The 14,652-nt window shown below is 44.8% G+C and overlaps 1 protein-coding gene across 4 annotated transcripts in view; it reads left to right on the top strand.

The window, feature by feature from the left end:
* The first annotated feature begins 9,307 nt into the window (after positions 1–9,307).
* Positions 9,308–14,652, top strand: part of ankrd6b (ankyrin repeat domain 6b) — a 242,028-nt gene continuing 236,683 nt past the window's right edge. For all 4 annotated transcript variants that reach the window (XM_068026535.1, XM_068026559.1, XM_068026550.1 and 1 more), the window contains exon 1: positions 9,308–9,401. The gene's annotated coding sequence lies outside the window, so the exon portion shown is untranslated. The remainder of the gene's footprint in view (positions 9,402–14,652) is intronic.

Raw genomic sequence — 14,652 nt, 5'->3', positions numbered from 1 at the left:
TTCACCTCGTCTCCAGAAAACATCCGGTGTCAGGCAATGAGAAAATAATTTTATAACAGGGAACTGGAGGCAGCTTTCCATTCCCATAACCTTGCCACTTCACTGACTCCAGTTTTTATAATTTACGAATTCTATTTTAAAGCCAAATTGTGAAACTATAGGACAAAACATTTTTTCACTTTTTGATATACTTTTCTGTTAAGTATTGTTGAACATATGCAATCTGTTGCATCATTGGTTGCTGCTTTCTTTCCGTGTGAGCTGGACTGAAAGTGCTATTTTACGTTGTGCTTTGGATGTGGGTGACGCTGGCAAAGTTCTGTGCAGCACGATAGCACATTTTTCTGTTTTAAATGTACCATATAAATGCTGCTTCTTTCATCCATGCCTAGCTGCTGTGAGAAGCTGCTGGTGGTTTTTCTCAAGCTGCCGCAGTTCTTGTGCAGATGCAGCACTCAAAATGATGTTAGGAAATTCTAGGATTTTACCTTGACTGTGAAATAATGGTGATTGGCATGCCAAGTGAGGATATTATGTGATTTGGAGGTGATGGTATTCCCACAATCTTGTCTGCCTTGTTGGAGCTGGGAGGGCGATCAAAGTTTGCTGAGTTGCTGTAGTGCAGCCTGTAAATATTACATATTACAGCCATATTGCACTGGTAGTGGAGCAAGTGGATAGTGATTTTAGTGGACTGCTCTTGGATTGTGCAAGAGTTAGGAGGTTAGGTGTCATTTCCTCAAAGACACGTTTCTTCTGGAACCTTACAAAGATGTTTGTGAAAACTGAGCCCAGAGCTATCAGCACTCTCTTCTCAGACAGTATAAAGTTGTTGTTTTCCCTTACTTTAGTATTCTTGCAGATTGTCCTGATGAGTGCAAGATGAAAAGCTTTGACAACATGTCTCCATTTTCAGCAATACTCAATGCAATAATCCCTCAGCTCAGCACTGAAAAGTTTGTTTAGGCAGAGGTGTTCAGGTGAAACTGGTTTGTTTGGATAGAATCTATTTCAAGTAGTCTAGGTTCTCCCTCATTTCCCAGAAAAAGTCCATTAAAAATTCATGATCTGTGATCATAATATATTCAGAACTCTCACAATTAATGCCCACTTTCAGTCGATAAACCTTACCTCCTATTGATGTCAGTCTTGACTCAGTAAAAACACTCAAGCCTCGACAAGCATTCTAATTCTGGACTACTGTGAGACACAGGAAGCCATCCAAAGTCAGACACAACTTGCTAGGTCACTTCAGAGGGCAGTTAAGTATCCACCACATTCACTTGGGACAAGAATTACATATAGGTCAGCCAAGGTAAAGATGACAGGTTTCCTTCTAGAAAGAACATCAGTGAACTAGTTGGATTCCTCTATCAACCACCACACTAAAAATAGATTTACTGGTCATTCATCTCATTTCACGTTGTGAGCTCATGCAATGCACAAATTGGCTGACTCATTTGCTCAAACAACTATAGTAAAACAACGAAATGAAACCGGACGGACCACCTGGCATGGACCTAGGCACCGGAAATGACAACGGCAAACCCAGCCATGTCGACCCTGCAAAGTCCTCCTTACTAACATCTGGGGGCTTGTGCCAAAGTTAAGAGAGCTGTTCCACAGACTAGTCAAGCAACAGCCTGACATAGTCATACTCATGGAATCATACCTTACAGAAAATGTCCCAGACACTGCAATCACTATCCCTGGGTATGTCCTGTCCCACCAGCAGGACAGACACAGCAGAGGTGGCGGGACAGTGGTCTACAGTAGGGAGGGAGTTGCCCTGGGAGTCCTCAACATCGACTCCGGACCCCATGAAGTCTCATGGCATCAGGTCAAACATGGACAAGGTAACCTCCTACTGATTACCACCTACTGCCCTCCCTCAGCTGATGAGTCAGTACTCCTCCATGTTGAACACCATTTGGAGGAAGCACTGAGGGTGGCAAGGGCACAAAATGTACTCTGGGTGAGGGACTTCAATGTCCATCGTGAAGAGTGGCTCGGTAGCACCACTACTGACCGAGCTGGCCGTGTCCAAAAGGACATAGCTGCCAGACTGGGTCTGCGGCTGGTGGTGGGGGAACCAACACGAGGGAAAAACATACTTGATATCCTCACCAATCTGCCTGCTGCAGATGCATCTGTCCATGACTGTATTGGTAGGAGTGACCACCGTACAGTCCTTGTGGAGACGAAGTCCCGCCTTCACATTGAGGATACCGTCCGTCGTGTTGTGTGGCACTATCACCGTGCTAAATGGGATAGATTTCGAACAGATCTAGCAATGCAAAACTGGGCATCCATGAGGTGCTGTGGGCCATCAGCAGCAGCAGAATTGTACTCAACCACAATCTGTAACCTCATGGCCCAGCATATTCCCCACGCTACCATTACCATCAAGCCAGGAGACCAACCCTGGTTCAATGAAGAGTGCAGGAGGGCATGCCAGGAGCAGCACCAGTCATATCTCAAAATGAGATGTCAAACCTGGTGAAGCTACAACCCAGGACTACTTGCATGCCAAACTGCATAAGCAGCATGCAATAGACAGAGCTAAGCGATCCCATAACCAACGGATCAGATCTAAGCACTGCAGTCCTGCCACATCCAGTCGTGAATGGTGGTGGACAATTAAGCAACTAACTGGAGGAGGTGGCTCCACAAATATCCCCATCCTCAATGATGGGGGAGCCCAGCACATCAGTGCGAAAGATAAGGCAGAAGCATTTGCAACAATCTTCAGCCAGAAGTACTGAGTTGATGATCCGTCACAGCCCCCTCCTGAAGTCCCAAGCATTACAGATGACAGACATGAGCCAATTCGATTCACTCCACGTGATATCAAGAAACGACTGAAGGCACTGGATACCGCAAAGGCTATGGGTCCTGACAATATTCCGGCAATAGTACTGAAGACCTGTACTCCAGAACTTACCGCACCCCTAGCCAAGCTGTTCCAGTATAGCTACAACACTGGCATCTACCCAGCAATGTGGAAAGTTGCCCAGGTATGTCCTGTACACAAAAAGCAGGACAAGTCCAACCCGGCCAATCACCGCCCCATCAGCCTACTCTCTATCATCAGTAAAGTGATGGAAGGTGTCATCAACCGTGCCATCAAGCAGCACTTGCTTCGCAATAACCTGCTCAGTGATGCTCAGTTTGGGTTCTGCCAGGGCCACTCAGCTCCTGACCTCATTACACCCTTGGTTCAAACATGGACAAAAGAGCTGAACTCAAGAGGTGAGGTGAGAGTGACTGCCCTTGACATCAAGGCAGCATTTGACTGAATATGGCATCAAGGAGCCCTAGTGAAACTGGAGTCAATGGGAATCAGGAGGAAAACTCTCTGCTGGTTGGAGTCATACCTGGCGCAAAGGAAGATGGCTGTGGTTGTTGGAGGTCAATCATCTGAGCTCCAGGACATCACTGCAGGAGTTCCTCAGGATAGTGCCCTTGGCCCAACTATCTTCAGCTAATTCATCAGTGACCTTCCTTCAATCATAAGGTCAGAAGTGGGGATGTTCACTGATGATTGCACAATGTTCAGCACCATTCACAACTCCTCAAATACTGAAGCAGTCCATGTAGAAATGCAACAAGACCTGGACAATATCCAGGCTTTGGCTGATAAGTGGCAAGTAACATTTGCGCCACACAAGTGCCAGGCAATGACCATCTCCAACAAGAGAGAATCTAACTATCTCCCCTTGACATTCAATGGCATTACCATTGCTGAATCCCCCACTATCAACATCCTAGGGGCTACCATTGACCAGAAACTGAACTGGAGTAGTCATATAAATACCATGGCTACAAGAGCAGGTCAGAGGCTAAAATCCTGCGGCGAGTAACTCACCTCCTGACTCCCCAAAGCCTGTCCACCATCTACAAGGCACAAGTCAGGAATGTGATGGAATACTCTCCACTTGTCTGGATGGGTGCAGCTCCAACAACACTCAAGAAGCTCGACACCATCCAGAACAAAGCAGCCCGCTTGATTGGCACACCATCCACTAACATTCACTCCCTCCACCACCGACGCACAGTGGCAGCAGTGTGCACCATCTACAAGATGCACGGCAGCAATGCACCAAGGCTCCTTCGACAGCACCTTCCAAACCCGCGACCTCTACCACCTCGAAGGACAAGAGCAGCAGATGCATGGGAACATCACCACCTGCAAGTTCCCGTCCAAGTCACACACCATTCTGACTTGGAACTATATCGCCGTTCCTTCACTGTTGCTGGGTCAAAATCCTGGAACTCCCTTCCTAACAGCACTGTGGGTGTACCTACCCCACATGGACTGCGGCGGTTCAAGAAGGCAGCTCACCACCACCTTCTCAAGGGCAATTAGGGATGGGCAATAAATGCTGGCATAGCCAGTGAAGCCCACATCCCATGAATGAATTTTTAAAAAAGTAGCTTCACTTCAAAAAGTCTCATCAAGGAAGAAGATGCTGCCAAAGTCATAATGAAAAAGGAGGTAGTTAAAATATTGAATGGGCTAAAAATTGATAAAGAGGAGGTATTAGAAAGACTGGCTGTACTTAAAGTTGATAAGTCACCTGGACGATAAAGAATGCATCCAAGGGTACTGAGGGAAGTAAGGGTGGAAAGTAGTGGTGAACGGTGTTTTTATAGACCAGATGACGGTATATAGTGGGGTTTCCCAGTGGTTGGTGCTAGGACCACTGCATTTCTTGATCTAAATTAATGCCATAGGCTTGGGTCTGCAGGGCACGATTTCAAAAATTGCAGATGACACAAAACTTGTAAGTATTGTGAACTGTGAGGAGGATAATGATAGATTTCAGGAGGGCATAGACAGGCTAGTGGAATGGGCGGATATATGGCAGATGAACTTTAATGCAGAGAAGTGTGAAGTTTTGGTAGGAAGAACAAGGAAAGGCAATATAAAGTAAAGGATACAATTCTAAAGGGGATGCAGGAGCAAAGGTACCTGGGGTACTTGTGAACAAATTGTTGAAGGTGGCAGGGCAGGTTGAGAAAGTGGTTAATTAGGCCTACAGGGTCCTGGGCTTTATAAATAAAGGCATAAACTACAAAAGCAAGGATGTTATGGTGAACCTTTATTCAATATTGGTTTGGCCTTATCTGGAGTATTGTAGGGGAATGGAATGAACTCTGCACTCTGATGGGTATGGGGAGGGAGAAGGGGTGAATTCTGCACTTTGTTGAACTGTCTGCAGGGCTGGCAGCCTTTACAAATGGCTTCCAAATCGGTGACGCCGTGAACAGTGTCGCCAATGCTGCCCCCACCACGTGTTTGCGGGGATGGGGGGTGGGGTGGGGGAGCCACTATGAGTATGTAAAGTGGCCACCTGCCATAGAATCGTGGAAACAAGGCTTTCTCTGGAGGCATGGGGAGTTTTCTTCATCCAGCCCAATAGGACAAACACTTCGGGATCATGTCGCCCTGACTTCGTCAACATGACACTCACCTTCCCAGAAGGATTCCTGACATTCGGATTTAAGATGAATAGCAAACAACAAACCTTTTACCTCAACAAAATTGAGGGCGGCCGCTATTTTCCACACCTGCCACCGCTCCCAGCAGCAGGACTACAAAATCTAGCCCTCGGTATGGAGGGGAAGGATCCAGTTGTCGTGGTCCATGTGGGTATTAACAACATACGTAAGACGAAGAGGTTCTGCTGAGGGAGTATGAGCAGCTCGGGGCTAAATTGAAAATCAGAATCATAAAGGTAATAATCTTTGGATTGCTTCCTGAGCCATGAGCAAACTTGCATAGGGTAAATAAGATCAGAGAGTTAATGCAGAGCTCAAAGATTGGTGTGGGAGAAATGGGTTTCAATTCATGGGGCACTGGCAGCAGTACTGGGGAAGTGAGAGCTGTACTGCTGGAACAGCATTCACCTGAACCCCATTGGGTCCAGTATCCTGGTGAATCATGTAACTAAAGCTGAAGAGAGGGCTTTAAACTAAATAGTCGGGGAAGTGGGGGGAAGGTTCAGGTGAGGGGAAATTTAGATAGTTAACGAGAAAGGACAAGGCAATAGTGCAGGGGAGCGATACGGGTAATACTAAACAGGGTGTGACAGGAAGGACAGACCGTACAAAGATAAGAGTGCACCAACAAATAAGGTCAGAGTAGGGAAATATGGTAAAAAGACAGAATTAAAGGCTCTTTATCTGAATTCATACTATTCATAACAAGATGGATGAATTGATAGCAAAAATTTAAATAAATGGGTACGATATGATAGTCAATTACAGAGATGTGGTTGCAAGGTGACCAAGGCTGGGAACTACATAGACAAGGGTATTTGACATTTTGGAAAGATAGGAAGAAAGGAAAAGAAGGTGGGGTAGCTCTGTTAATAAAGGATGAGATCATTACTATAGTGAGAAATGATCTTGGCTCGGAAGATCAAGATGTAAAGTCAGTTTGGGTGGAGATAAGAAATAGCAAAGTAAAGAAGTCACTGGTGGGAATAGTTTATAGTCCTCTAACAGTAGCTACACTGTAGGACAGAATATAAATCAAGAAATAATGGAATAAAAACAAGAAATGCTGGAACCACTCAGCAGGTCTGGCAGCATCTGTGGAAAGAGAAGACCCGAAGAAGGGTCACTGTCCCGAAACGTTAACTCTGCTTCTCTTTCCACAGATGCTGCCAGACCTGCTGAGTGGTTCCAGCATTTCTTGTTTTTATTTCAGATTTGCAGCATCCACAGTATTTTGCTTTTATTTTAGCAAGAAATAATGGAGGCTTGCAGGAAAGCTACTGCAACAAAATGGACCATTTTAATCTTCATATAGATTGGACTAAATCAAATTTACAAAGGTAGCCTAGAGGATGAGTTCGTAGAGTCTATTAGAGACAGTTTCGTAGAACATTATTTTCTGGAACCAACACAGAAACAGGTTATTTTAGATCTGGTAATGTGTAATGAGACAGGGTTAATAATGACCTCATAGTAAAGCATCCTCTAAGAAGAGTAATCATAACATGATAGAATTTCACATACAATTTGAGGGTGAGAAGTTTGGGTCTGAAACTAGTGTCTTAAAAGTAAATAAAGCCAATTACAAGGGTATAAAGATAGAATTGGCTAAAGTAGATTGGGAAAATAAGTTCAAAGGTAAGACAGTAGCGAAGCAGTGGCAGACATTTAAAGAGGTATTTCATAACTAGGTTCACTTGGCTGATTTCTGGGATGAAGGCGTTGTCTTATGAGAAAACATTGAGCATGCTGGGCCCATACTCATTGGAGTTTGGAAGAATGAGAGGTGATCTTATTGAACATGTAAGATTCTGAGGGGGGCTTGACAGGGTAGATGCTGAGAGGATGTTTCTGCTCATGGGGAAATCTAGAACTAGGGAGCACAATTTCAAAATAAGGTGTTTCCCATTTAAGACTGAAATGAGGAGGAATTTCTTCTCAGTGGGTCATTAGTGTTTGGAATTCTCTTCCCCAGTGACCAGTGGAGACTGGATTATTGAATATATTCAAGGCTGGATTAGACAGATTTTTGATCTACAAGGGAGTCAAGAGTTATGGGGGGGGGGAGGGGGCAGCACTGGCAGGAAAGTGGAGTTAAGGCCACAATCAGATTAGCCATGATCTTATTGAATGATGGAGCAGACTTGAGGGGCCAAATGGCCTTCTCCTGCTCCTATTTTTTATGATCTTATGACAGCACCTGACCTCCAGACAGCTCCTTTGCTCATCCATGAGGAGGACTGCAGGAACAGCACCTCTCATCACTTCTGGGTGGTGTTCGTAATGACAAATTCCAGTGGCCTTTTAAAGCCCATCATCTCTGTGGAAATTTGAGTTGCCAACTTCCAGTATAGTCCTGGACTCCCCAGAATTAAATATTAATCTCCTGGACACTTCTGTAACCAACCTTAGAGAAAAGTTATTAGGACATTTTTTTTTAATTGTGTGCTTTCATCATTTTCGTTGAATAGTTTAGTTTCTAAGTTATAAGGTATTGGAGATGGGGGAGGGTGGCGGTAAAAGGTTTGAGTGAGGTGGGAGGTCATGTGGTTAAACCTCCAGGAATATACTCAACTGGAATTGGAAGCCCAAATGGGGCTTTAAACAGGAGAAACACCGAATGCTGGAGATGGAGAGATTTGTCAGCAACTGAAAAAAAATGTGATTATTTAACTTGGCCAGGATAATTTTTAACCTGTCATTTTTTCACTTTTCAGAGACTGGCCAGCTGCTTTGGATTTGCAGCATTTTTAGATGTTGCTTCACCTCTGCAGGACAACTATCAGGACATCAGCCCCAGGGGTCGCTCAGGTGACAGTGGTGCTGAGCTGCAGTGACAGGGTGCCAGCCCCAGGGGTCGCTCTGGTGACAGTGGCGCTGAGCTGCAGTGACAGGGTGTGGCCCCAGGGGTCACTCAGGTGACAGTGGTGCGGATCTTTAGTGACGGGATGTGGGTCCCACGGGTCGCTCAGGTTACAGTGCTGCTGATCTGCAGTGACAGGGTGAGTGTCCCAAAGGTCGTGACAGAGTGAGTGTCCCAAAGGTCGCTCAGCTTACAGTGGCGCTGAGCTGCAGTGAAAGGATGTGGGCCCCAGGGGTTGTTCAGGTGACAGTGGTGCTGATCTGCAGTGACAGGGTGTCAGCCCCAGGGGTCACTCAGGTGACAGTGGTGCTGATCTGCAGTGACAGTGTGGGCCCCAGGGATCGCTCAGGTGACAGAGGTGCTGATCTGCAGTGACAGGGTGTGGGCCCCAGGGGTCGCTCAGGTGACAGTGGTGCTGATCTGCAGTGACAGGGTGTGGGGCCCAGGGGTCGCTCAGGTGACAGTGGTGCTGATCTGCAGTGACAGGGTGTCAGCCTCAGGGGTCGCTCAGGTGACAGTGGTGCTGATCTGCAGTGACAGTGTGGGCCCCAGGGATCGCTCAGGTGACAGAGGTGCTGATCTGCAGTGACAGGGTGTGGGCCCCAGGGGTCGCTCAGGTGACAGTGGTGCTGATCTGCAGTGACAGGGTGTGGGCCCCAGGGGTCGCTCAGGTGACAGTGGTGCTGATCTGCAGTGACAGGGTGTGGGCCCCAGGGGTCGCTCAGGTGACAGTGGTGCTGATCTGCAGTGACAGGGTGTGGGCCCCAGGGGTCGCTCAGGTGACAGTGGTGCTGATCTGCAGTGACAGGGTGTGGGCCCCAGGGGTCGCTCAGGTGACAGTGGTGCTGATCTGCAGTGACAGGGTGTGGGGCCCAGGGGTCGCTCAGGTGACAGTGCTGGAATTTGCTGTGATTATTGTGCAAGCAGCGAGGTTCACTGCGCAATCAGAAAGTCAGGGAGCAACAGTAAAAGGTACCGTATGCTGAACATTTGGGAGTTAAAATCAACAAAAGGGATATAATTTCACTCAAAAGTAAGTTGCACGTTGTTTCTGGTTCCTTCTTGCTTTGCAGAAAGTTTGTATCTCAACAGCTGGCGCGAAGTTATTTTCCAAATGCGCTATCGCATTTGCTTTCATCGCAGGTTTGTTGGCCTTTCCCGATGTGTAAAGTGCTGGGTTATTTGAGAGCTTCCATTATCTGTTTGATGAAGTTGTGTGTGTGTCAGAGGCAGAGGCGCAGATGGACTGGGCTCGTTGAAACGTTCAGTGAAATATCTTGAACCGTTCCAGGTAAAGAAAGTGACTGGCAGGCACAGGTGAGCCCGGGCTGGCTCCGAGTTTGTGACTGGGTGGAACATGCTGGTCCTGTGGGATATGCTCCACTGATCTGAGGGAGCCAGGACAGGAGCCTGTCACTTATAAATTGTGTGACAAGGGTTGTGTAGTCTGTAATGAAGAGCAATATTATGTGCGATTATTAAGTCTCTGCGGTCACGCATTCTATTAATGTGAGTTTGAATTTGCTGTTTGCTCCGTGTGCTATTGATTTGTTAACTTTGTCTTATTTGAAACGAATTCTAAACAAAATTCCTACTCTTTTGTTGCAGTGATGGTCAGTAGCTTTTCTTGGTCCAACTTTTAACACCAAAATGAAATTGTTAAGCAAACATTAAGTGGAAATGACATTTTTGTTTGAACTTTTGTTTTTGGGCGTTCAAGCCACACGAAATATTGTCCTGACACAGTGTAACTATGGATACCAGACATCATTTATCCCAAGGGTAAACTAAGCCTTTGACTATCAAAAAAGAATTGTGATCACTTAAGGTGCAAATTCGGTTCAAACTGTACGCACTAAAAGTAATTAATGTATTCATCATTCCTCAAAGCACTAACTAAAGACACAAATAACATGTTCCCCAGTATAGGAGATCCGACAACTAAATTTTGCCGTCACTTGTATGAGGGTTAAAATCAAGAAATTCCAAGGGAGAAATGATGTTTATCCCAGGATAATAAGCCTAGTATTGAAATCTTAAAATTCTGTGATGATCATAAATAGAGGGGAGGTCTCACTGGATTCGAAATGACTTGCACTTGTATAGTACCTATTAATATAGAAAAATATCTTGCGCTACTGTAGGGTCATAAAGAAAATTAAAACTGTGCCAAAGGAGAGATTGGAAGGTGTGCAGAACAGATTGCTTAAAGAAATAGGTTTAAAAGAGAGTGTTTGGCCGGGCGGGGGGGGGGACACAGTGGGGGACGAGGATGGGAATTCCAGGATTCAGGAATGGCCTCTGGTAAAGATCGTGGAGACAAGGTGGTTGAAAGCTGCAAAAGGGGTGTGATAAATTGGAGGTCTTTCTTGTTTAAGATCATAAAACAAACTCTGGAGGTGAACTTCTACATGTGTTCCTGTTTTTTCAGGGTATCTGCTACTCTTCAGCTCAAGTTATGGCAAAGGATTGGGATAACCTCCATGGGAATTCACTATTTTTATTCCAATGGATTACTTGATGCATAAGATTACTTCTTGTTTTGTAAGAAGTGTGGGCTTACATGTGGAAGTAGTTATGCAGGGCATGACGACAAGTACCTGAAGTATCCAAGTTTCAATTTCAGGTGGGGGAATCTTGGTTTCTTTTTATTAATTTATTCTTGAGATCTATGCAGGGTTGGCAAGGGCACATTTATTGCCCAACGCTAATTGCCCTGAGATGGCACTGAAGGTCAGTCTTCTCCTCAAATAACTGCAGTCCTTATAGTGATAGACAATTCCAGGAATGGTGATATACAAGTCAGTATGGTGTTGTGACTTGTAGGACAACGTAGCAGTGATGGTGTTACCATGACATGGCTGCTGTCATACCTCTATGGAAGGAAAGGCTAAAAGGAGTCCATCATTGGTATATATGTTTAGTTTAGTTTAGTTTAGAGATACAGCACTGAAACAGGCCCTTCGGCCCACCGAGTCTGTGCCGACCATCAACCACCCATTTATACTAATCCTACACTAATCCCATATTCCTACCACATCCCCACCTGTCCCTATATTTCCCTATCACCTACCTATACTAGGGGCAATTTATAATGGCCAATTTACCTACCAACCTGCAAGTCTTTTGGCTTGTGGGAGGAAACCGGAGCACCCGGAGGAAACCCACACAGACACAGGGAGAACTTGCAAACTCCACACAGGCAGTACCCAGAATTATCTTTGTAGTAACATCTTTTGGAAATTGTATCCCAATAAAAATGAGAAACTAAATTTCTATAACCAAACTAGCATTTGTTTGCTACCAAGCTCTGGAGTCATACCTAGCACAAATGAAGATGGTTGTGGTTTTTGGAGGCCAACCATCTAGGCCCCGAGCCATCACTGGAAGAGTTCCTCGGGGTAGTGTCCTAGGCCCAACCATCTTCAACTGCTTCATCAGTGACCTTCCCGCCAACATAAGGTCAGAAGGGGGATGTTCGCTGATGATTGCATAGTGTTCAGTACCATTCACAACTGCTCAGGTACTGAAACAGTCCGTGTCCAGATGCAGCAAGACCTGGACAACATTCAGATTTGAGCTGATAAGTGGTAAGTAACATTTGTGCCACACAAGTGCCAGGCAATGACTATCTCCAACAAGAGAGAATCTAACCATTACCATCGCTGAATCCCCCACTATCAACATCCTTGGGGGTCACCATTGACCAGAAACTGAACTGGACGACCATATAAATACTGTGGCTACAAGAGCGGTGCAGAGGCTGGGAATTATTTGGTAAGTAACTCCTCTTCGGACTCCCCAAACCCTGTCCTCCATCTAACAAGGTGCAAGTCAGGAGTGTGATGGGATATTCTCTGCTTGTCTGGATGAGTGCAGCTCCAACAACACTCAAGAAGCTTGACACTATTTAGGACAAAGCAGCCCATTTGACTAACACCCCATCCACCATTCTCTACCTCCACCACCAGTGCACAGTGGCAGCAGTATATACCATATACAAGATGCAACTCGCCAAGCCTCCTTCGACAGCACTTTCCAAACCTGCAAACTCTATCACCTAGAAGGAGAAGGGCAGCAGATGCATGGGACCGCCTCCACCTGCAAGTTCCCCTCCAAGCCACACATCATCCTGACTTGGAACTAATCGCTGTTCCTTCACTGTCGCTGGCTCAAAATCCTGGAACTCCCTTTCTAACAGCACTGTGGGTGAACCTACCTCACATGGACTGCAGCGGTTCAAGAAGGCAGCTCACCTCCACCTTCTCAAGGGCAATTAGGGATGGGCAATAAATGTTGGCATAGCCAACGATGCTCACATCCCATGAATGAATAAAAGCAAGTTTAAGATATGAGGTGAGAAGAGTTGTTGGACAGATAAAAGAAACATACAGAGAAAGAATAAGGCACATATGTATGCAATACCAAAGCAATTCACAGCAGTGTTAGTTTTTAAAAAATATTTTGTTGTAAATAGCTTATACTTGGGAAAATTTTTAACAATTTTAATAATGTTTAATTTCCTCTCCAGTACACTGCACATTTTTAAGTGCAAATTGTACATTTCGTTTAGATATAACTTGGGTCCTGTGACCTTAAATGTCTACTATAATACTGCATTTTTAATGCCCATTTTCTTTAATGTAAGTTGCCTATTCAACCATACAATTGTCATCTTGATATGCTTCTAGAAGTTGACAGAAGAAAGTGAAAGAGATTATAAGAAGGGGGTAATTGGAGATTATTTACCTTATTCATTCATGTTCATCTTTTTTGATCTTTGCTCCATTAACTTGGAACTGCATATACATTGTGATTTTCCTGTCCCTGAAACTCTCCATTATTCAATAGTATAAGGAGAATAGTTTATATTATACAAGTGTGCATCAGCACAATGTTGAATCACCCTGGAATGTTAATGTAGTGAGACGGATTTTCAACCTTAATTTGATTCATGCTGGATGTCAATAACAGAGATCAGGATTGTTTCTTATTCTTTCATGCGATGTGGGCATCACTGGCAAGACCAACATTTGTTGCCCATCTCTAATTGCCCTTGACAACTGAGTGGCTTGCTAAGCCATTTAAGAGTCAACCACATTGCTGTGGGTCTGGAGTCACATGTAGGCCAGACCAGGTAAGGACAGTAGATTTCCTTCCCTAAAGGACATTAGTGTTTTGAATGGGTTTTTAACAACAATCGATGATAGCATGGCACCATTACTGAGACTAGTTTTCAATTCCAGATTTTCTTTTAATTAATTAAATTTAAATTCCACCAGCTTCCACGATGGGATTTGGAATCAGTGTCCCCAGGGCATTAACCTGGGCCTCTGGATTACTATCCAGTGCCATTACACCACTGTCTCCCCAACCTGCAGAGAGAAGAAAATTGAAGGAATAGTCATCCCAGGCCTATTCTTGTATCTCACTTAATGATCAGTTATGGATCAGCCTTGGCATAGCCTTGTGAGCAGGATCTGAAGCATAAAGGTTTTCTGCACCAGAGGAAGAAATTTGGCCCATCATATCAGTGCGAACTCTTTTTTTAGAGCAATTCAAAACTAATCCCACTATACTGCTCTCTTCCCCAGCACCCTATATCACCTGCTTCAAATATTTCTCCAATTTTATTCTTGAAAGATGCAACAGCTTCAGGCTGAACCAAATGCCTGGCAAGGTCTTCCATGCTGTGGAGTAAAGAAATTTCCCCTAACTTTCTTAGTAAGGGCTACATTGTGTGAGAGACCAATCGCACTAATTGGTAGCTCTGAGAAGTCACAGGATGGCAGATCTGGGAAATTTTTTAAATGTCATGCTGATTTATTAGAGGGTGCTTTATGAAGTTGAACTGTGGCACGTTACTGAGGCCGTTTATAGAAAGCTTTTCTCTTTCTCTGGCTATCTTATAACTGATCTGGGAGTGCTTGATGCTGACACCGGGTGTTTGAAACGTGAAGATTTCTATTCCTCAGAACAGACCTCCTGCACCTTGATGAGCTAAGGAAAAAGAGGGGAAATAGACTTTCGGGTAAATTACTTAATACAATAAATTGTGAATTAAAGATGGTACTTTATTCACTTTCATAATCTAACCAATGTATACTTAGAATATACTGTGCGTAATATAATAGATGGCTGGCTGGGCAGCAATTCCGTCAAGGAATGTGAAATCGTTGTCACTAGCAAGAGCAAAGCTTGAGCAGTTCATTTATGAATGTTAGTGAGATTATGAAATTCAGCTAATATCTAGACTAACAGTGTTGTTCTTCATGCACAGCTGA

Source organism: Heterodontus francisci, chromosome 3 (genome assembly GCF_036365525.1).
Source record: "Heterodontus francisci isolate sHetFra1 chromosome 3, sHetFra1.hap1, whole genome shotgun sequence".
Classification (NCBI taxonomy): Eukaryota; Metazoa; Chordata; class Chondrichthyes; order Heterodontiformes; family Heterodontidae; genus Heterodontus; species Heterodontus francisci.
This window is presented reverse-complemented; position numbering and strand designations above follow the sequence as displayed.